This window comes from Rhinoderma darwinii, assembly GCF_050947455.1.
Source record: "Rhinoderma darwinii isolate aRhiDar2 chromosome 5 unlocalized genomic scaffold, aRhiDar2.hap1 SUPER_5_unloc_29, whole genome shotgun sequence".
NCBI lineage: Eukaryota > Metazoa > Chordata > Amphibia > Anura > Rhinodermatidae > Rhinoderma > Rhinoderma darwinii.
Genome location: NW_027461786.1, coordinates 173,747 through 194,291, shown reverse-complemented (window position 1 = coordinate 194,291; position 20,545 = coordinate 173,747). Strand labels below are relative to the sequence as shown.

Sequence of the window (20,545 nt, the reverse complement as noted above, 5' to 3'; positions counted from 1 at the left end):
GCACTGACCAACACTGCCTGGGCCCAGGCTTTTATCTCTGAGGCCCCATTATGATGTCAGAAAGCTGGCTCTGGAATCCTGAGGGCTCCACTATGACACGTGCAAAGTTCCGTCTGAACTTTATATAAGACGGTGAGGCTCAGTCAGTCACTCAGTGTTGCCTGAGAGGGCAACACTGCAACAGCCGGCCGCCAGGCTGTCTTTTTTTTGCACAGCTAGTTGCCTCCAGGAGGCCACAAGAGGGAGACAAGGGACTGCAAAATGGAAAATAGGCATCCACCAACTTTACAGACAACTTCTCCTTGCTCCTACAACCTCCATCCTTGCACAGTTTGTTATTCTTCTAGGTAACATAGTAACAAATCCAAATTGCTGCTCTCTTTGTAGGCAAGCAAGGCTTTGTTGCAACTGCAATTCTTACTTCTTCTTGAAATGTAGGGACGACAGTACATTCCATCACATCCATCTAGTGTACACAGGTAGGTCCATTGTGGCGGGCAGGCGAGCGGGCGGGCTGCTTTATTGGCTGTTTGCTGTTCCCCTACTCCACTCCACTATTTGACTGTTGTGCTGCATCAATCAATCAATCAATCAATCAATCAATCAATCAATCAATCAATCAGTGGCTGGCTCAGGTGCAGCTCTTTAACTTACCTAAAAGGGAGGGCGGAGAGAAGACAAGGAAGGTGAATGAGGTGTTCCAATGTGAAATGCCGGAAACACAGAAACACAGACGACACACAACAAGAGGTGGCAATCTATTCATTAATTGCATTTAATCAATGAGCTCATTATCACTCATGCATTGTCCAACAGGTGTTGAAATAATGGGATTAAAAGGGGAGATCCCTTCAGAAAGACAGAAACAATAGCAAAGACAAAAAACACTTTTGGAATCTGCTTTTAGTCAACACATAAGGAAAGGGTGCACCGGTCCTGGAAATACTGCAATACCAGGTCAATGCGTGGAGTGGACAGAGCAAGCTCTATTTCCATCTCCCTGTTCTAAAAATCCATTTAATATATGGTCCCCAGATAGGGGACGTATCAGATATTAAACTGATAAGAACAGATACTACACTTGATCTTAGCCAAAAGGCCGAGAAGCGATAACCCGAACGGGCCGCGCGTTGCCCGAGCCTGCCCGATACTGCTGTTCAGCCCTTGCAGCGATTCAGCCTACTTCTAGGCAATTCCATGGGGCCCTGCAGGCTCACACACTCACAGCTACACGGGAGGTGAATAAAGGCCGGAGAGGAAGCCAGACAGGATTTGCTTCTTTTGCTTGCACCACAATGCAGTGCTGAAAGAGGAGGAATCTACATAAAAACGCCTTCCTGGCAACGCCCAAATGCCCTGCTGCCATGCAGATAAACACTGGCAGCGGCAGCAAGTGCATGCCCACAGCCACCCCTTGTTCCTTCACACCTTGTATCAGCTGTAATCCAGTCCAGTCCAGTGCTGCCTGCTGAGCAGCACTGACCAACACTGCCTGGGCCCAGGCTTTTATCTCTGAGGCCCCATTATGATGTCAGAAAGCTGGCTCTGGAATCCTGAGGGCTCCACTATGACACGTGCAAAGTTCCGTCTGAACTTTATATAAGACGGTGAGGCTCAGTCAGTCACTCAGTGTTGCCTGAGAGGGCAACACTGCAACAGCCGGCCGCCAGGCTGTCTTTTTTTTGCACAGCTAGTTGCCTCCAGGAGGCCACAAGAGGGAGACAAGGGACTGCAAAATGGAAAATAGGCATCCACCAACTTTACAGACAACTTCTCCTTGCTCCTACAACCTCCATCCTTGCACAGTTTGTTATTCTTCTAGGTAACATAGTAACAAATCCAAATTGCTGCTCTCTTTGTAGGCAAGCAAGGCTTTGTTGCAACTGCAATTCTTACTTCTTCTTGAAATGTAGGGACGACAGTACATTCCATCACATCCATCTAGTGTACACAGGTAGGTCCATTGTGGCGGGCAGGCGAGCGGGCGGGCTGCTTTATTGGCTGTTTGCTGTTCCCCTACTCCACTCCACTATTTGACTGTTGTGCTGCATCAATCAATCAATCAATCAATCAATCAATCAATCAGTGGCTGGCTCAGGTGCAGCTCTTTAACTTACCTAAAAGGGAGGGCGGAGAGAAGACAAGGAAGGTGAATGAGGTGTTCCAATGTGAAATGCCGGAAACACAGAAACACAGACGACACACAACAAGAGGTGGCAATCTATTCATTAATTGCATTTAATCAATGAGCTCATTATCACTCATGCATTGTCCAACAGGTGTTGAAATAATGGGATTAAAAGGGGAGATCCCTTCAGAAAGACAGAAACAATAGCAAAGACAAAAAACACTTTTGGAATCTGCTTTTAGTCAACACATAAGGAAAGGGTGCACCGGTCCTGGAAATACTGCAATACCAGGTCAATGCGTGGAGTGGACAGAGCAAGCTCTATTTCCATCTCCCTGTTCTAAAAATCCATTTAATATATGGTCCCCAGATAGGGGACGTATCAGATATTAAACTGATAAGAACAGATACTACACTTGATCTTAGCCAAAAGGCCGAGAAGCGATAACCCGAACGGGCCGCGCGTTGCCCGAGCCTGCCCGATACTGCTGTTCAGCCCTTGCAGCGATTCAGCCTACTTCTAGGCAATTCCATGGGGCCCTGCAGGCTCACACACTCACAGCTACACGGGAGGTGAATAAAGGCCGGAGAGGAAGCCAGACAGGATTTGCTTCTTTTGCTTGCACCACAATGCAGTGCTGAAAGAGGAGGAATCTACATAAAAACGCCTTCCTGGCAACGCCCAAATGCCCTGCTGCCATGCAGATAAACACTGGCAGCGGCAGCAAGTGCATGCCCACAGCCACCCCTTGTTCCTTCACACCTTGTATCAGCTGTAATCCAGTCCAGTCCAGTGCTGCCTGCTGAGCAGCACTGACCAACACTGCCTGGGCCCAGGCTTTTATCTCTGAGGCCCCATTATGATGTCAGAAAGCTGGCTCTGGAATCCTGAGGGCTCCACTATGACACGTGCAAAGTTCCGTCTGAACTTTATATAAGACGGTGAGGCTCAGTCAGTCACTCAGTGTTGCCTGAGAGGGCAACACTGCAACAGCCGGCCGCCAGGCTGTCTTTTTTTTGCACAGCTAGTTGCCTCCAGGAGGCCACAAGAGGGAGACAAGGGACTGCAAAATGGAAAATAGGCATCCACCAACTTTACAGACAACTTCTCCTTGCTCCTACAACCTCCATCCTTGCACAGTTTGTTATTCTTCTAGTTAACATAGTAACAAATCCAAATTGCTGCTCTCTTTGTAGGCAAGCAAGGCTTTGTTGCAACTGCAATTCTTACTTCTTCTTGAAATGTAGGGACGACAGTACATTCCATCACATCCATCTAGTGTACACAGGTAGGTCCATTGTGGCGGGCAGGCGAGCGGGCGGGCTGCTTTATTGGCTGTTTGCTGTTCCCCTACTCCACTCCACTATTTGACTGTTGTGCTGCATCAATCAATCAATCAATCAATCAATCAATCAATCAATCAATCAATCAATCAATCAGTGGCTGGCTCAGGTGCAGCTCTTTAACTTACCTAAAAGGGAGGGCGGAGAGAAGACAAGGAAGGTGAATGAGGTGTTCCAATGTGAAATGCCGGAAACACAGAAACACAGACGACACACAACAAGAGGTGGCAATCTATTCATTAATTGCATTTAATCAATGAGCTCATTATCACTCATGCATTGTCCAACAGGTGTTGAAATAATGGGATTAAAAGGGGAGATCCCTTCAGAAAGACAGAAACAATAGCAAAGACAAAAAACACTTTTGGAATCTGCTTTTAGTCAACACATAAGGAAAGGGTGCACCGGTCCTGGAAATACTGCAATACCAGGTCAATGCGTGGAGTGGACAGAGCAAGCTCTATTTCCATCTCCCTGTTCTAAAAATCCATTTAATATATGGTCCCCAGATAGGGGACGTATCAGATATTAAACTGATAAGAACAGATACTACACTTGATCTTAGCCAAAAGGCCGAGAAGCGATAACCCGAACGGGCCGCGCGTTGCCCGAGCCTGCCCGATACTGCTGTTCAGCCCTTGCAGCGATTCAGCCTACTTCTAGGCAATTCCATGGGGCCCTGCAGGCTCACACACTCACAGCTACACGGGAGGTGAATAAAGGCCGGAGAGGAAGCCAGACAGGATTTGCTTCTTTTGCTTGCACCACAATGCAGTGCTGAAAGAGGAGGAATCTACATAAAAACGCCTTCCTGGCAACGCCCAAATGCCCTGCTGCCATGCAGATAAACACTGGCAGCGGCAGCAAGTGCATGCCCACAGCCACCCCTTGTTCCTTCACACCTTGTATCAGCTGTAATCCAGTCCAGTCCAGTGCTGCCTGCTGAGCAGCACTGACCAACACTGCCTGGGCCCAGGCTTTTATCTCTGAGGCCCCATTATGATGTCAGAAAGCTGGCTCTGGAATCCTGAGGGCTCCACTATGACACGTGCAAAGTTCCGTCTGAACTTTATATAAGACGGTGAGGCTCAGTCAGTCACTCAGTGTTGCCTGAGAGGGCAACACTGCAACAGCCGGCCGCCAGGCTGTCTTTTTTTTGCACAGCTAGTTGCCTCCAGGAGGCCACAAGAGGGAGACAAGGGACTGCAAAATGGAAAATAGGCATCCACCAACTTTACAGACAACTTCTCCTTGCTCCTACAACCTCCATCCTTGCACAGTTTGTTATTCTTCTAGGTAACATAGTAACAAATCCAAATTGCTGCTCTCTTTGTAGGCAAGCAAGGCTTTGTTGCAACTGCAATTCTTACTTCTTCTTGAAATGTAGGGACGACAGTACATTCCATCACATCCATCTAGTGTACACAGGTAGGTCCATTGTGGCGGGCAGGCGAGCGGGCGGGCTGCTTTATTGGCTGTTTGCTGTTCCCCTACTCCACTCCACTATTTGACTGTTGTGCTGCATCAATCAATCAATCAATCAATCAATCAATCAATCAATCAATCAGTGGCTGGCTCAGGTGCAGCTCTTTAACTTACCTAAAAGGGAGGGCGGAGAGAAGACAAGGAAGGTGAATGAGGTGTTCCAATGTGAAATGCCGGAAACACAGAAACACAGACGACACACAACAAGAGGTGGCAATCTATTCATTAATTGCATTTAATCAATGAGCTCATTATCACTCATGCATTGTCCAACAGGTGTTGAAATAATGGGATTAAAAGGGGAGATCCCTTCAGAAAGACAGAAACAATAGCAAAGACAAAAAACACTTTTGGAATCTGCTTTTAGTCAACACATAAGGAAAGGGTGCACCGGTCCTGGAAATACTGCAATACCAGGTCAATGCGTGGAGTGGACAGAGCAAGCTCTATTTCCATCTCCCTGTTCTAAAAATCCATTTAATATATGGTCCCCAGATAGGGGACGTATCAGATATTAAACTGATAAGAACAGATACTACACTTGATCTTAGCCAAAAGGCCGAGAAGCGATAACCCGAACGGGCCGCGCGTTGCCCGAGCCTGCCCGATACTGCTGTTCAGCCCTTGCAGCGATTCAGCCTACTTCTAGGCAATTCCATGGGGCCCTGCAGGCTCACACACTCACAGCTACACGGGAGGTGAATAAAGGCCGGAGAGGAAGCCAGACAGGATTTGCTTCTTTTGCTTGCACCACAATGCAGTGCTGAAAGAGGAGGAATCTACATAAAAACGCCTTCCTGGCAACGCCCAAATGCCCTGCTGCCATGCAGATAAACACTGGCAGCGGCAGCAAGTGCATGCCCACCAGTGGCGGATTAAGTAGACCATGGGCCCTGGGCTGTTACCCAAACTTGGGCCCCCCTTCCTCACCGCCGCCCTGCCGCGCCGTAACTATTTTTGACACTACTTTTTTGGGCAAGCATTAACAGTGTTACGATTTCCCTTGTCACAGGGCTGTGTCCCTACATACTGAGAGTATCACACTGTGCAGGGACACAACCTCCTGACAAGAGGAATTGTCTATCAGTCCTGGACTGCAGAAAGACTTTTTGTGAAATACAAGGATTCCTATAATAAACATGTCAGGAGAGGTGACAGATTCTCTATAAATCTAGTGACTCACAGGTGACGACGTCTCAGATTCTAGTAGTTTTTTTCCTCTTTTCTTCTCCATCCGGTCCAGCGCTCATGACGACTTCTCCCGGCCATGACTCATTTCTGCAGAATTTGCCACTCAGATGTCTCCTCACTTTTCCAACATTTCCACACCTATAAACGAAAATAAAGTTATCATGGTGCCACATACTGTGCCCCTAAATATAATAGCACCAAACACTGCGCGCCTGAATATAATAATACCACACACTGTAAAACACCACATACACACAGCCCCCTGTACATAGTGCCACACACAGCCCCTGTAGATATTACACACCCCCATAGATATCGCCATACACAGCCCCCTCTATATATCACACATCCTCCTCGTAGAGAGCGTTACACACAGCCCCATATAGATAGTGCCATACAGCGCCCTGTAGAGAGCGCCACACAGCCCTCCCCCTCTTGTAAATAGCACCAAAAAGCCCCCCCTATAAAGAGCGCCACACACATACCACTGTGGATAGCACTACACAGCCCCCCCTTGTATATAATGCCACACAGCGCTCCCCCTTGTATATAGTGCCACACAGCGCTCCCCTTGTATATAGTGCCACACAGCGCTCCCCTTGTATATAGTGCCACACAGCGCTCCCACTTGTATATAGTGGCACACAGCGCTCCCCCTTGTATATAGTGCCACACAGCGCTCCCCCTTGTATATAGTGGCACACAGCGCTCCCCCTTGTATATAGTGGCACACAGCGCTCCCCCTTGTATATAGTGCCACACAGAACTCCCCCTTGTATATAGTGCCACAAGGTTATGTACACATTTAAAAACTTTATATCATAATTTTATATATATATATATATATATTACCCAATTACCCTAATATAGACATGTAATATATTACAATTTACGGTAAACAATGACTATTACAAATAAAAGGTCTATTTTAGGGTAAAACTATGTTATTACCAAAAAAAATAGCTGAAACGTAAAAAAGCTTATTTGTTTACTATTATTTTCAAACTTTATGAATAAAAATTGTAAAATAGCAAAAAAAGGTGTGTATAAAAACGATAAAAAACGAAACCTGCATTGTCTACGGAAAAAACGTCGCAAAAATCACGTCGTTTTTATTTATTTTTTATAAAAATGTGTGTTTGGTGCAACTTTGTAATTACGTTTTATTAAAAAATATTTTCACTTTTTAAGATACAGCTGCTTTGTATCCTGTATCCGTCAGGTCAGCAAGACTGACGGGATCAGTGACACGCAGGATCCACCTCAAATCTATCACATCTAAGATTATAATTTAGCGCAGGGCCCGTTTCACTGATCCCGTCAGTCCTGCTGACCTGACGGATACAGGATACAAAGCAGCTGTATCTCAAAAAGTGAAAATATTTTTTAATAAAACGTAATTACAAAGTTGCACCAAACACACATTTTTATAAAAAATAAATAAAAACGATGTGATTTTTGCGATGTTTTTTCCGTAGACAATGCAGGTTTCTTTTTTTTATCGTTTTTATACACACCTTTTTTGCTATTTTAGAATTTTTATTCATAAAGTTTGAAAATAATAGTAAAAAAATAAGCTTTTTTACGTTTCAGCTATTTTTTTTTGGTAATAACATAGTTTTACCCTAAAATAGACCTTTTATTTGTGATCGTCATTGTCTACCGTAAATTGTAATATATTACATGTCTATATTAGGGTAATTGGGTCAGCGCTAGCGTTACAACAATGATTGGGGGGGGGGGCGACGGTTTTTATTGGGGTGGGCATTTTATGTGTATTTATTATTTCATTTTTTTTTGCACTTTACTTTACTATTTTTTTATTACTGTTGTCTGTTCCTCAAAGGTCAAAAAAGACCTTTGGTGAACTTTATATATTTTTTCTTTCTTTTACACCATGTTTTTCCACTGTAACTGGGGCTGCACAGCAGCCCCAGTTACAGGGGAAATCAGCCCTCTCATAGTGACGATTGTCACTAATAGGGCTGTGCTGGGTCTAGTTAGACCCAGCAGCAGCCTGCCACTAACGGCACCCGGCGATCATGTGACCAGTCACATGATCACCGGGAGGAATAGAGACAGCGCCGCTGCTGCTGTCTCTATTCCTGTACACAGCGTTCATTGAACGCTGTGTAAGAAGACATCGGAGAAGACAGAAGCAGCGAAAGCTGCTTCTGTCTTCTCCTCAGGGTCCCCGGCAGTCACTGACAGCCGGAGACCCGACATTCAGCTGCCCGATCGCGCGGGCAGCAAGTTAAAACCCGAGCCGTAGAAAGTCTATGGCTCGGGTTTTAAGGACCCGTCCCTGACCGCTGGCCGTAAAAATACAGCCAGCGGTCGGGAACCAGTTGGGCAGGAGGATAAGCCTGCTGTACTGACCTCAGCGCCGGTGACCGACCGCCCGGCTCTTGTCTTGCGGATTCGGAGTAACAGAACAGCCGTCCGTCGCTGTTCTGTTACTCAATGGCGGCGGCCCGCCCTTGTCAGGGAGGCGTGTCCTACCCCTTTCCCGGCCAATTCCCTGCTCCTCCCCTCCTCATCTTCGTTAGTTAGCAGCGCTAGCGCGCTGAATAGGTACCTTTACAAGATGATGTGCGGTTCGGGCTGCCATGGGCCCCCTGGGAGCCTCGGGCCCCGGGCGGCCGCCCGAATCGCCCATATGATAATCCGCCACTGATGCCCACAGCCACCCCTTGTTCCTTCACACCTTGTATCAGCTGTAATCCAGTCCAGTCCAGTGCTGCCTGCTGAGCAGCACTGACCAACACTGCCTGGGCCCAGGCTTTTATCTCTGAGGCCCCATTATGATGTCAGAAAGCTGGCTCTGGAATCCTGAGGGCTCCACTATGACACGTGCAAAGTTCCGTCTGAACTTTATATAAGACGGTGAGGCTCAGTCAGTCACTCAGTGTTGCCTGAGAGGGCAACACTGCAACAGCCGGCCGCCAGGCTGTCTTTTTTTTGCACAGCTAGTTGCCTCCAGGAGGCCACAAGAGGGAGACAAGGGACTGCAAAATGGAAAATAGGCATCCACCAACTTTACAGACAACTTCTCCTTGCTCCTACAACCTCCATCCTTGCACAGTTTGTTATTCTTCTAGGTAACATAGTAACAAATCCAAATTGCTGCTCTCTTTGTAGGCAAGCAAGGCTTTGTTGCAACTGCAATTCTTACTTCTTCTTGAAATGTAGGGACGACAGTACATTCCATCACATCCATCTAGTGTACACAGGTAGGTCCATTGTGGCGGGCAGGCGAGCGGGCGGGCTGCTTTATTGGCTGTTTGCTGTTCCCCTACTCCACTCCACTATTTGACTGTTGTGCTGCATCAATCAATCAATCAATCAATCAATCAATCAATCAATCAATCAATCAATCAATCAATCAGTGGCTGGCTCAGGTGCAGCTCTTTAACTTACCTAAAAGGGAGGGCGGAGAGAAGACAAGGAAGGTGAATGAGGTGTTCCAATGTGAAATGCCGGAAACACAGAAACACAGACGACACACAACAAGAGGTGGCAATCTATTCATTAATTGCATTTAATCAATGAGCTCATTATCACTCATGCATTGTCCAACAGGTGTTGAAATAATGGGATTAAAAGGGGAGATCCCTTCAGAAAGACAGAAACAATAGCAAAGACAAAAAACACTTTTGGAATCTGCTTTTAGTCAACACATAAGGAAAGGGTGCACCGGTCCTGGAAATACTGCAATACCAGGTCAATGCGTGGAGTGGACAGAGCAAGCTCTATTTCCATCTCCCTGTTCTAAAAATCCATTTAATATATGGTCCCCAGATAGGGGACGTATCAGATATTAAACTGATAAGAACAGATACTACACTTGATCTTAGCCAAAAGGCCGAGAAGCGATAACCCGAACGGGCCGCGCGTTGCCCGAGCCTGCCCGATACTGCTGTTCAGCCCTTGCAGCGATTCAGCCTACTTCTAGGCAATTCCATGGGGCCCTGCAGGCTCACACACTCACAGCTACACGGGAGGTGAATAAAGGCCGGAGAGGAAGCCAGACAGGATTTGCTTCTTTTGCTTGCACCACAATGCAGTGCTGAAAGAGGAGGAATCTACATAAAAACGCCTTCCTGGCAACGCCCAAATGCCCTGCTGCCATGCAGATAAACACTGGCAGCGGCAGCAAGTGCATGCCCACAGCCACCCCTTGTTCCTTCACACCTTGTATCAGCTGTAATCCAGTCCAGTCCAGTGCTGCCTGCTGAGCAGCACTGACCAACACTGCCTGGGCCCAGGCTTTTATCTCTGAGGCCCCATTATGATGTCAGAAAGCTGGCTCTGGAATCCTGAGGGCTCCACTATGACACGTGCAAAGTTCCGTCTGAACTTTATATAAGACGGTGAGGCTCAGTCAGTCACTCAGTGTTGCCTGAGAGGGCAACACTGCAACAGCCGGCCGCCAGGCTGTCTTTTTTTTGCACAGCTAGTTGCCTCCAGGAGGCCACAAGAGGGAGACAAGCGACTGCAAAATGGAAAATAGGCATCCACCAACTTTACAGACAACTTCTCCTTGCTCCTACAACCTCCATCCTTGCACAGTTTGTTATTCTTCTAGGTAACATAGTAACAAATCCAAATTGCTGCTCTCTTTGTAGGCAAGCAAGGCTTTGTTGCAACTGCAATTCTTACTTCTTCTTGAAATGTAGGGACGACAGTACATTCCATCACATCCATCTAGTGTACACAGGTAGGTCCATTGTGGCGGGCAGGCGAGCGGGCGGGCTGCTTTATTGGCTGTTTGCTGTTCCCCTACTCCACTCCACTATTTGACTGTTGTGCTGCATCAATCAATCAATCAATCAATCAATCAATCAATCAATCAATCAGTGGCTGGCTCAGGTGCAGCTCTTTAACTTACCTAAAAGGGAGGGCGGAGAGAAGACAAGGAAGGTGAATGAGGTGTTCCAATGTGAAATGCCGGAAACACAGAAACACAGACGACACACAACAAGAGGTGGCAATCTATTCATTAATTGCATTTAATCAATGAGCTCATTATCACTCATGCATTGTCCAACAGGTGTTGAAATAATGGGATTAAAAAGGGGAGATCCCTTCAGAAAGACAGAAACAATAGCAAAGACAAAAAACACTTTTGGAATCTGCTTTTAGTCAACACATAAGGAAAGGGTGCACCGGTCCTGGAAATACTGCAATACCAGGTCAATGCGTGGAGTGGACAGAGCAAGCTCTATTTCCATCTCCCTGTTCTAAAAATCCATTTAATATATGGTCCCCAGATAGGGGACGTATCAGATATTAAACTGATAAGAACAGATACTACACTTGATCTTAGCCAAAAGGCCGAGAAGCGATAACCCGAACGGGCCGCGCGTTGCCCGAGCCTGCCCGATACTGCTGTTCAGCCCTTGCAGCGATTCAGCCTACTTCTAGGCAATTCCATGGGGCCCTGCAGGCTCACACACTCACAGCTACACGGGAGGTGAATAAAGGCCGGAGAGGAAGCCAGACAGGATTTGCTTCTTTTGCTTGCACCACAATGCAGTGCTGAAAGAGGAGGAATCTACATAAAAACGCCTTCCTGGCAACGCCCAAATGCCCTGCTGCCATGCAGATAAACACTGGCAGCGGCAGCAAGTGCATGCCCACAGCCACCCCTTGTTCCTTCACACCTTGTATCAGCTGTAATCCAGTCCAGTCCAGTGCTGCCTGCTGAGCAGCACTGACCAACACTGCCTGGGCCCAGGCTTTTATCTCTGAGGCCCCATTATGATGTCAGAAAGCTGGCTCTGGAATCCTGAGGGCTCCACTATGACACGTGCAAAGTTCCGTCTGAACTTTATATAAGACGGTGAGGCTCAGTCAGTCACTCAGTGTTGCCTGAGAGGGCAACACTGCAACAGCCGGCCGCCAGGCTGTCTTTTTTTTGCACAGCTAGTTGCCTCCAGGAGGCCACAAGAGGGAGACAAGGGACTGCAAAATGGAAAATAGGCATCCACCAACTTTACAGACAACTTCTCCTTGCTCCTACAACCTCCATCCTTGCACAGTTTGTTATTCTTCTAGGTAACATAGTAACAAATCCAAATTGCTGCTCTCTTTGTAGGCAAGCAAGGCTTTGTTGCAACTGCAATTCTTACTTCTTCTTGAAATGTAGGGACGACAGTACATTCCATCACATCCATCTAGTGTACACAGGTAGGTCCATTGTGGCGGGCAGGCGAGCGGGCGGGCTGCTTTATTGGCTGTTTGCTGTTCCCCTACTCCACTCCACTATTTGACTGTTGTGCTGCATCAATCAATCAATCAATCAATCAATCAATCAATCAATCAGTGGCTGGCTCAGGTGCAGCTCTTTAACTTACCTAAAAGGGAGGGCGGAGAGAAGACAAGGAAGGTGAATGAGGTGTTCCAATGTGAAATGCCGGAAACACAGAAACACAGACGACACACAACAAGAGGTGGCAATCTATTCATTAATTGCATTTAATCAATGAGCTCATTATCACTCATGCATTGTCCAACAGGTGTTGAAATAATGGGATTAAAAGGGGAGATCCCTTCAGAAAGACAGAAACAATAGCAAAGACAAAAAACACTTTTGGAATCTGCTTTTAGTCAACACATAAGGAAAGGGTGCACCGGTCCTGGAAATACTGCAATACCAGGTCAATGCGTGGAGTGGACAGAGCAAGCTCTATTTCCATCTCCCTGTTCTAAAAATCCATTTAATATATGGTCCCCAGATAGGGGACGTATCAGATATTAAACTGATAAGAACAGATACTACACTTGATCTTAGCCAAAAGGCCGAGAAGCGATAACCCGAACGGGCCGCGCGTTGCCCGAGCCTGCCCGATACTGCTGTTCAGCCCTTGCAGCGATTCAGCCTACTTCTAGGCAATTCCATGGGGCCCTGCAGGCTCACACACTCACAGCTACACGGGAGGTGAATAAAGGCCGGAGAGGAAGCCAGACAGGATTTGCTTCTTTTGCTTGCACCACAATGCAGTGCTGAAAGAGGAGGAATCTACATAAAAACGCCTTCCTGGCAACGCCCAAATGCCCTGCTGCCATGCAGATAAACACTGGCAGCGGCAGCAAGTGCATGCCCACAGCCACCCCTTGTTCCTTCACACCTTGTATCAGCTGTAATCCAGTCCAGTCCAGTGCTGCCTGCTGAGCAGCACTGACCAACACTGCCTGGGCCCAGGCTTTTATCTCTGAGGCCCCATTATGATGTCAGAAAGCTGGCTCTGGAATCCTGAGGGCTCCACTATGACACGTGCAAAGTTCCGTCTGAACTTTATATAAGACGGTGAGGCTCAGTCAGTCACTCAGTGTTGCCTGAGAGGGCAACACTGCAACAGCCGGCCGCCAGGCTGTCTTTTTTTTGCACAGCTAGTTGCCTCCAGGAGGCCACAAGAGGGAGACAAGGGACTGCAAAATGGAAAATAGGCATCCACCAACTTTACAGACAACTTCTCCTTGCTCCTACAACCTCCATCCTTGCACAGTTTGTTATTCTTCTAGGTAACATAGTAACAAATCCAAATTGCTGCTCTCTTTGTAGGCAAGCAAGGCTTTGTTGCAACTGCAATTCTTACTTCTTCTTGAAATGTAGGGACGACAGTACATTCCATCACATCCATCTAGTGTACACAGGTAGGTCCATTGTGGCGGGCAGGCGAGCGGGCGGGCTGCTTTATTGGCTGTTTGCTGTTCCCCTACTCCACTCCACTATTTGACTGTTGTGCTGCATCAATCAATCAATCAATCAATCAATCAATCAATCAATCAATCAGTGGCTGGCTCAGGTGCAGCTCTTTAACTTACCTAAAAGGGAGGGCGGAGAGAAGACAAGGAAGGTGAATGAGGTGTTCCAATGTGAAATGCCGGAAACACAGAAACACAGACGACACACAACAAGAGGTGGCAATCTATTCATTAATTGCATTTAATCAATGAGCTCATTATCACTCATGCATTGTCCAACAGGTGTTGAAATAATGGGATTAAAAGGGGAGATCCCTTCAGAAAGACAGAAACAATAGCAAAGACAAAAAACACTTTTGGAATCTGCTTTTAGTCAACACATAAGGAAAGGGTGCACCGGTCCTGGAAATACTGCAATACCAGGTCAATGCGTGGAGTGGACAGAGCAAGCTCTATTTCCATCTCCCTGTTCTAAAAATCCATTTAATATATGGTCCCCAGATAGGGGACGTATCAGATATTAAACTGATAAGAACAGATACTACACTTGATCTTAGCCAAAAGGCCGAGAAGCGATAACCCGAACGGGCCGCGCGTTGCCCGAGCCTGCCCGATACTGCTGTTCAGCCCTTGCAGCGATTCAGCCTACTTCTAGGCAATTCCATGGGGCCCTGCAGGCTCACACACTCACAGCTACACGGGAGGTGAATAAAGGCCGGAGAGGAAGCCAGACAGGATTTGCTTCTTTTGCTTGCACCACAATGCAGTGCTGAAAGAGGAGGAATCTACGTAAAAACGCCTTCCTGGCAACGCCCAAATGCCCTGCTGCCATGCAGATAAACACTGGCAGCGGCAGCAAGTGCATGCCCACAGCCACCCCTTGTTCCTTCACACCTTGTATCAGCTGTAATCCAGTCCAGTCCAGTGCTGCCTGCTGAGCAGCACTGACCAACACTGCCTGGGCCCAGGCTTTTATCTCTGAGGCCCCATTATGATGTCAGAAAGCTGGCTCTGGAATCCTGAGGGCTCCACTATGACACGTGCAAAGTTCCGTCTGAACTTTATATAAGACGGTGAGGCTCAGTCAGTCACTCAGTGTTGCCTGAGAGGGCAACACTGCAACAGCCGGCCGCCAGGCTGTCTTTTTTTTGCACAGCTAGTTGCCTCCAGGAGGCCACAAGAGGGAGACAAGGGACTGCAAAATGGAAAATAGGCATCCACCAACTTTACAGACAACTTCTCCTTGCTCCTACAACCTCCATCCTTGCACAGTTTGTTATTCTTCTAGGTAACATAGTAACAAATCCAAATTGCTGCTCTCTTTGTAGGCAAGCAAGGCTTTGTTGCAACTGCAATTCTTACTTCTTCTTGAAATGTAGGGACGACAGTACATTCCATCACATCCATCTAGTGTACACAGGTAGGTCCATTGTGGCGGGCAGGCGAGCGGGCGGGCTGCTTTATTGGCTGTTTGCTGTTCCCCTACTCCACTCCACTATTTGACTGTTGTGCTGCATCAATCAATCAATCAATCAATCAATCAATCAATCAATCAATCAATCAATCAGTGGCTGGCTCAGGTGCAGCTCTTTAACTTACCTAAAAGGGAGGGCGGAGAGAAGACAAGGAAGGTGAATGAGGTGTTCCAATGTGAAATGCCGGAAACACAGAAACACAGACGACACACAACAAGAGGTGGCAATCTATTCATTAATTGCATTTAATCAATGAGCTCATTATCACTCATGCATTGTCCAACAGGTGTTGAAATAATGGGATTAAAAGGGGAGATCCCTTCAGAAAGACAGAAACAATAGCAAAGACAAAAAACACTTTTGGAATCTGCTTTTAGTCAACACATAAGGAAAGGGTGCACCGGTCCTGGAAATACTGCAATACCAGGTCAATGCGTGGAGTGGACAGAGCAAGCTCTATTTCCATCTCCCTGTTCTAAAAATCCATTTAATATATGGTCCCCAGATAGGGGACGTATCAGATATTAAACTGATAAGAACAGATACTACACTTGATCTTAGCCAAAAGGCCGAGAAGCGATAACCCGAACGGGCCGCGCGTTGCCCGAGCCTGCCCGATACTGCTGTTCAGCCCTTGCAGCGATTCAGCCTACTTCTAGGCAATTCCATGGGGCCCTGCAGGCTCACACACTCACAGCTACACGGGAGGTGAATAAAGGCCGGAGAGGAAGCCAGACAGGATTTGCTTCTTTTGCTTGCACCACAATGCAGTGCTGAAAGAGGAGGAATCTACATAAAAACGCCTTCCTGGCAACGCCCAAATGCCCTGCTGCCATGCAGATAAACACTGGCAGCGGCAGCAAGTGCATGCCCACAGCCACCCCTTGTTCCTTCACACCTTGTATCAGCTGTAATCCAGTCCAGTCCAGTGCTGCCTGCTGAGCAGCACTGACCAACACTGCCTGGGCCCAGGCTTTTATCTCTGAGGCCCCATTATGATGTCAGAAAGCTGGCTCTGGAATCCTGAGGGCTCCACTATGACACGTGCAAAGTTCCGTCTGAACTTTATATAAGACGGTGAGGCTCAGTCAGTCACTCAGTGTTGCCTGAGAGGGCAACACTGCAACAGCCGGCCGCCAGGCTGTCTTTTTTTTGCACAGCTAGTTGCCTCCAGGAGGCCACAAGAGGGAGACAAGGGACTGCAAAATGGAAAATAGGCATCCACCAACTTTACAGACAACTTCTCCTTGCTCCTACAACCTCCATCCTTGCACAGTTTGTTATTCTTCTAGGTAACATAGTAACAAATCCAAATTGCTGCTCTCTTTGTAGGCAAGCAAGGCTTTGTTGCAACTGCAATTCTTACTTCTTCTTGAAATGTAGGGACGACAGTACATTCCATCACATCCATCTAGTGTACACAGGTAGGTCCATTGTGGCGGGCAGGCGAGCGGGCGGGCTGCTTTATTGGCTGTTTGCTGTTCCCCTACTCCACTCCACTATTTGACTGTTGTGCTGCATCAATCAATCAATCAATCAATCAATCAATCAATCAATCAGTGGCTGGCTCAGGTGCAGCTCTTTAACTTACCTAAAAGGGAGGGCGGAGAGAAGACAAGGAAGGTGAATGAGGTGTTCCAATGTGAAATGCCGGAAACACAGAAACACAGACGACACACAACAAGAGGTGGCAATCTATTCATTAATTGCATTTAATCAATGAGCTCATTATCACTCATGCATTGTCCAACAGGTGTTGAAATAATGGGATTAAAAGGGGAGATCCCTTCAGAAAGACAGAAACAATAGCAAAGACAAAAAACACTTTTGGAATCTGCTTTTAGTCAACACATAAGGAAAGGGTGCACCGGTCCTGGAAATACTGCAATACCAGGTCAATGCGTGGAGTGGACAGAGCAAGCTCTATTTCCATCTCCCTGTTCTAAAAATCCATTTAATATATGGTCCCCAGATAGGGGACGTATCAGATATTAAACTGATAAGAACAGATACTACACTTGATCTTAGCCAAAAGGCCGAGAAGCGATAACCCGAACGGGCCGCGCGTTGCCCGAGCCTGCCCGATACTGCTGTTCAGCCCTTGCAGCGATTCAGCCTACTTCTAGGCAATTCCATGGGGCCCTGCAGGCTCACACACTCACAGCTACACGGGAGGTGAATAAAGGCCGGAGAGGAAGCCAGACAGGATTTGCTTCTTTTGCTTGCACCACAATGCAGTGCTGAAAGAGGAGGAATCTACATAAAAACGCCTTCCTGGCAACGCCCAAATGCCCTGCTGCCATGCAGATAAACACTGGCAGCGGCAGCAAGTGCATGCCCACAGCCACCCCTTGTTCCTTCACACCTTGTATCAGCTGTAATCCAGTCCAGTCCAGTGCTGCCTGCTGAGCAGCACTGACCAACACTGCCTGGGCCCAGGCTATGATGTCAGAAAGCTGGCTCTGGAATCCTGAGGGCTCCACTATGACACGTGCAAAGTTCCGTCTGAACTTTATATAAGACGGTGAGGCTCAGTCAGTCACTCAGTGTTGCCTGAGAGGGCAACACTGCAACAGCCGGCCGCCAGGCTGTCTTTTTTTTGCACAGCTAGTTGCCTCCAGGAGGCCACAAGAGGGAGACAAGGGACTGCAAAATGGAAAATAGGCATCCACCAACTTTACAGACAACTTCTCCTTGCTCCTACAACCTCCATCCTTGCACAGTTTGTTATTCTTCTAGGTAACATAGTAACAAATCCAAATTGCTGCTCTCTTTGCAGGCAAGCAAGGCTTTGTTGCAACTGCAATTCTTACTTCTTCTTGAAATGTAGGGACGACAGTACATTCCATCACATCCATCTAGTGTACACAGGTAGGTCCATTGTGGCGGGCAGGCGAGCGGGCGGCCTGCTTTATTGGCTGTTTGCTGTTCCCCTACTCCACTCCACTATTTGACTGTTGTGCTGCATCAATCAATCAATCAATCAATCAATCAATCAATCAATCAATCAATCAATCAATCAGTGGCTGGCTCAGGTGCAGCTCTTTAACTTACCTAAAAGGGAGGGCAGAGAGAAGACAAGGAAGGTGAATGAGGTGTTCCAATGTGAAATGCCGGAAACACAGAAACACAGATGACACACAACAAGAGGTGGCAATCTATTCATTAATTGCATTTAATCAATGAGCTCATTATCACTCATGCATTGTCCAACAGGTGTTGAAATAATGGGATTAAAAGGGGAGATCCCTTCAGAAAGACAGAAACAATAGCAAAGACAAAAAACACTTTTGGAATCTGCTTTTAGTCAACACATAAGGAAAGGGTGCACCGGTCCTGGAAATACTGCAATACCAGGTCAATGCGTGGAGTGGACAGAGCAAGCTCTATTTCCATCTCCCTGTTCTAAAAATCCATTTAATATATGGTCCCCAGATAGGGGACGTATCAGATATTAAACTGATAAGAACAGATACTACACTTGATCTTAGCCAAAAGGCCGAGAAGCGATAACCCGAACGGGCCGCGCGTTGCCCGAGCCTGCCCGATACTGCTGTTCAGCCCTTGCAGCGATTCAGCCTACTTCTAGGCAATTCCATGGGGCCCTGCAGGCTCACACACTCACAGCTACACGGGAGGTGAATAAAGGCCGGAGAGGAAGCCAGACAGGATTTGCTTCTTTTGCTTGCACCACAATGCAGTGCTGAAAGAGGAGGAATCTACATAAAAACGCCTTCCTGGCAACGCCCAAATGCCCTGCTGCCATGCAGATAAACACTGGCAGCGGCAGCAAGTGCATGCCCACAGCCACCCCTTGTTCCTTCACACCTTGTATCAGCTGTAATCCAGTCCAGTCCAGTGCTGCCTGCTGAGCAGCACTGACCAACACTGCCTGGGCCCAGGCTTTTATCTCTGAGGCCCCATTATGATGTCAGAAAGCTGGCTCTGGAATCCTGAGGGCTCCACTATGACACGTGCAAAGTTCCGTCTGAACTTTATATAAGACGGTGAGGCTCAGTCAGTCACTCAGTGTTGCCTGAGAGGGCAACACTGCAACAGCCGGCCGCCAGGCTGTCTTTTTTTTGCACAGCTAGTTGCCTCCAGGAGGCCACAAGAGGGAGACAAGGGACTGCAAAATGGAAAATAGGCATCCACCAACTTTACAGACAACTTCTCCTTGCTCCTACAACCTCCATCCTTGCACAGTTTGTTATTCTTCTAGGTAACATAGTAACAAATCCAAATTGCTGCTCTCTTTGTAGGCAAGCAAGGCTTTGTTGCAACTGCAATTCTTACTTCTTCTTGAAATGTAGGGACGACAGTACATTCCATCACATCCATCTAGTGTACACAGGTAGGTCCATTGTGGCGGGCAGGCGAGCGGGCGGGCTGCTTTATTGGCTGTTTGCTGTTCCCCTACTCCACTCCACTATTTGACTGTTGTGCTGCATCAATCAATCAATCAATCAATCAATCAATCAATCAATCAATCAATCAATCAATCAGTGGCTGGCTCAGGTGCAGCTCTTTAACTTACCTAAAAGGGAGGGCGGAGAGAAGACAAGGAAGGTGAATGAGGTGTTCCAATGTGAAATGCCGGAAACACAGAAACACAGACGACACACAACAAGAGGTGGCAATCTATTCATTAATTGCATTTAATCAATGAGCTCATTATCACTCATGCATTGTCCAACAGGTGTTGAAATAATGGGATTAAAAGGGGAGATCCCTTCAGAAAGACAGAAACAATAGCAAAGACAAAAAACACTTTTGGAATCTGCTTTTAGTCAACACATAAGGAAAGGGTGCACCGGTCCTGGAAATACTGCAATACCAGGTCAATGCGTGGAGTGGACAGAGCAAGCTCTATTTCCATCTCCCTGTTCTAAAAATCCATTTAATATATGGTCCCCAGATAGGGGACATATCAGATATTAAACTGATAAGAACAGATACTACACTTGATCTTAGCCAAAAGGCCGAGAAGCGATAACCCGAACGGGCCGCGCGTTGCCCGAGCCTGCCCGATACTGCTGTTCAGCCCTTGCAGCGATTCAGCCTACTTCTAGGCAATTCCATGGGGCCCTGCAGGCTCACACACTCACAGCTACACGGGAGGTGAATAAAGGCCGGAGAGGAAGCCAGACAGGATTTGCTTCTTTTGCTTGCACCACAATGCAGTGCTGAAAGAGGAGGAATCTACATAAAA

At 47.3% G+C, this 20,545-nt stretch overlaps 12 non-coding genes across 12 annotated transcripts; all 12 read right to left on the bottom strand.

Annotated features, from left to right (window-relative positions):
• Positions 1–920: 920 nt before the first annotated feature.
• LOC142689383 (U2 spliceosomal RNA) lies at positions 921–1,111 on the bottom strand. Its single transcript, XR_012858279.1, has one exon. It is a non-coding gene; the product is annotated as a U2 spliceosomal RNA (small nuclear RNA).
• Positions 1,112–2,383: 1,272 nt separating this feature from the next.
• On the bottom strand, positions 2,384–2,574 carry LOC142689382 (U2 spliceosomal RNA). The gene has a single exon (XR_012858278.1). It is a non-coding gene; the product is annotated as a U2 spliceosomal RNA (small nuclear RNA).
• A 1,292-nt stretch (positions 2,575–3,866) lies between these two features.
• Positions 3,867–4,057, bottom strand: LOC142689379 (U2 spliceosomal RNA). Its single transcript, XR_012858276.1, has one exon. It is a non-coding gene; the product is annotated as a U2 spliceosomal RNA (small nuclear RNA).
• A 1,280-nt stretch (positions 4,058–5,337) lies between these two features.
• On the bottom strand, positions 5,338–5,528 carry LOC142689378 (U2 spliceosomal RNA). The gene has a single exon (XR_012858275.1). It is a non-coding gene; the product is annotated as a U2 spliceosomal RNA (small nuclear RNA).
• Positions 5,529–9,834: 4,306 nt separating this feature from the next.
• Positions 9,835–10,025, bottom strand: LOC142689377 (U2 spliceosomal RNA). Its single transcript, XR_012858274.1, has one exon. It is a non-coding gene; the product is annotated as a U2 spliceosomal RNA (small nuclear RNA).
• A 1,281-nt stretch (positions 10,026–11,306) lies between these two features.
• LOC142689376 (U2 spliceosomal RNA) lies at positions 11,307–11,497 on the bottom strand. The gene has a single exon (XR_012858273.1). It is a non-coding gene; the product is annotated as a U2 spliceosomal RNA (small nuclear RNA).
• A 1,276-nt stretch (positions 11,498–12,773) lies between these two features.
• LOC142689375 (U2 spliceosomal RNA) lies at positions 12,774–12,964 on the bottom strand. The gene has a single exon (XR_012858272.1). It is a non-coding gene; the product is annotated as a U2 spliceosomal RNA (small nuclear RNA).
• Positions 12,965–14,244: 1,280 nt separating this feature from the next.
• LOC142689374 (U2 spliceosomal RNA) lies at positions 14,245–14,435 on the bottom strand. Its single transcript, XR_012858271.1, has one exon. It is a non-coding gene; the product is annotated as a U2 spliceosomal RNA (small nuclear RNA).
• Positions 14,436–15,723: 1,288 nt separating this feature from the next.
• Positions 15,724–15,914, bottom strand: LOC142689373 (U2 spliceosomal RNA). Its single transcript, XR_012858270.1, has one exon. It is a non-coding gene; the product is annotated as a U2 spliceosomal RNA (small nuclear RNA).
• Positions 15,915–17,190: 1,276 nt separating this feature from the next.
• Positions 17,191–17,381, bottom strand: LOC142689372 (U2 spliceosomal RNA). The gene has a single exon (XR_012858269.1). It is a non-coding gene; the product is annotated as a U2 spliceosomal RNA (small nuclear RNA).
• A 1,272-nt stretch (positions 17,382–18,653) lies between these two features.
• LOC142689371 (U2 spliceosomal RNA) lies at positions 18,654–18,844 on the bottom strand. The gene has a single exon (XR_012858268.1). It is a non-coding gene; the product is annotated as a U2 spliceosomal RNA (small nuclear RNA).
• A 1,292-nt stretch (positions 18,845–20,136) lies between these two features.
• Positions 20,137–20,327, bottom strand: LOC142689431 (U2 spliceosomal RNA). The gene has a single exon (XR_012858322.1). It is a non-coding gene; the product is annotated as a U2 spliceosomal RNA (small nuclear RNA).
• Positions 20,328–20,545: the final 218 nt, after the last annotated feature.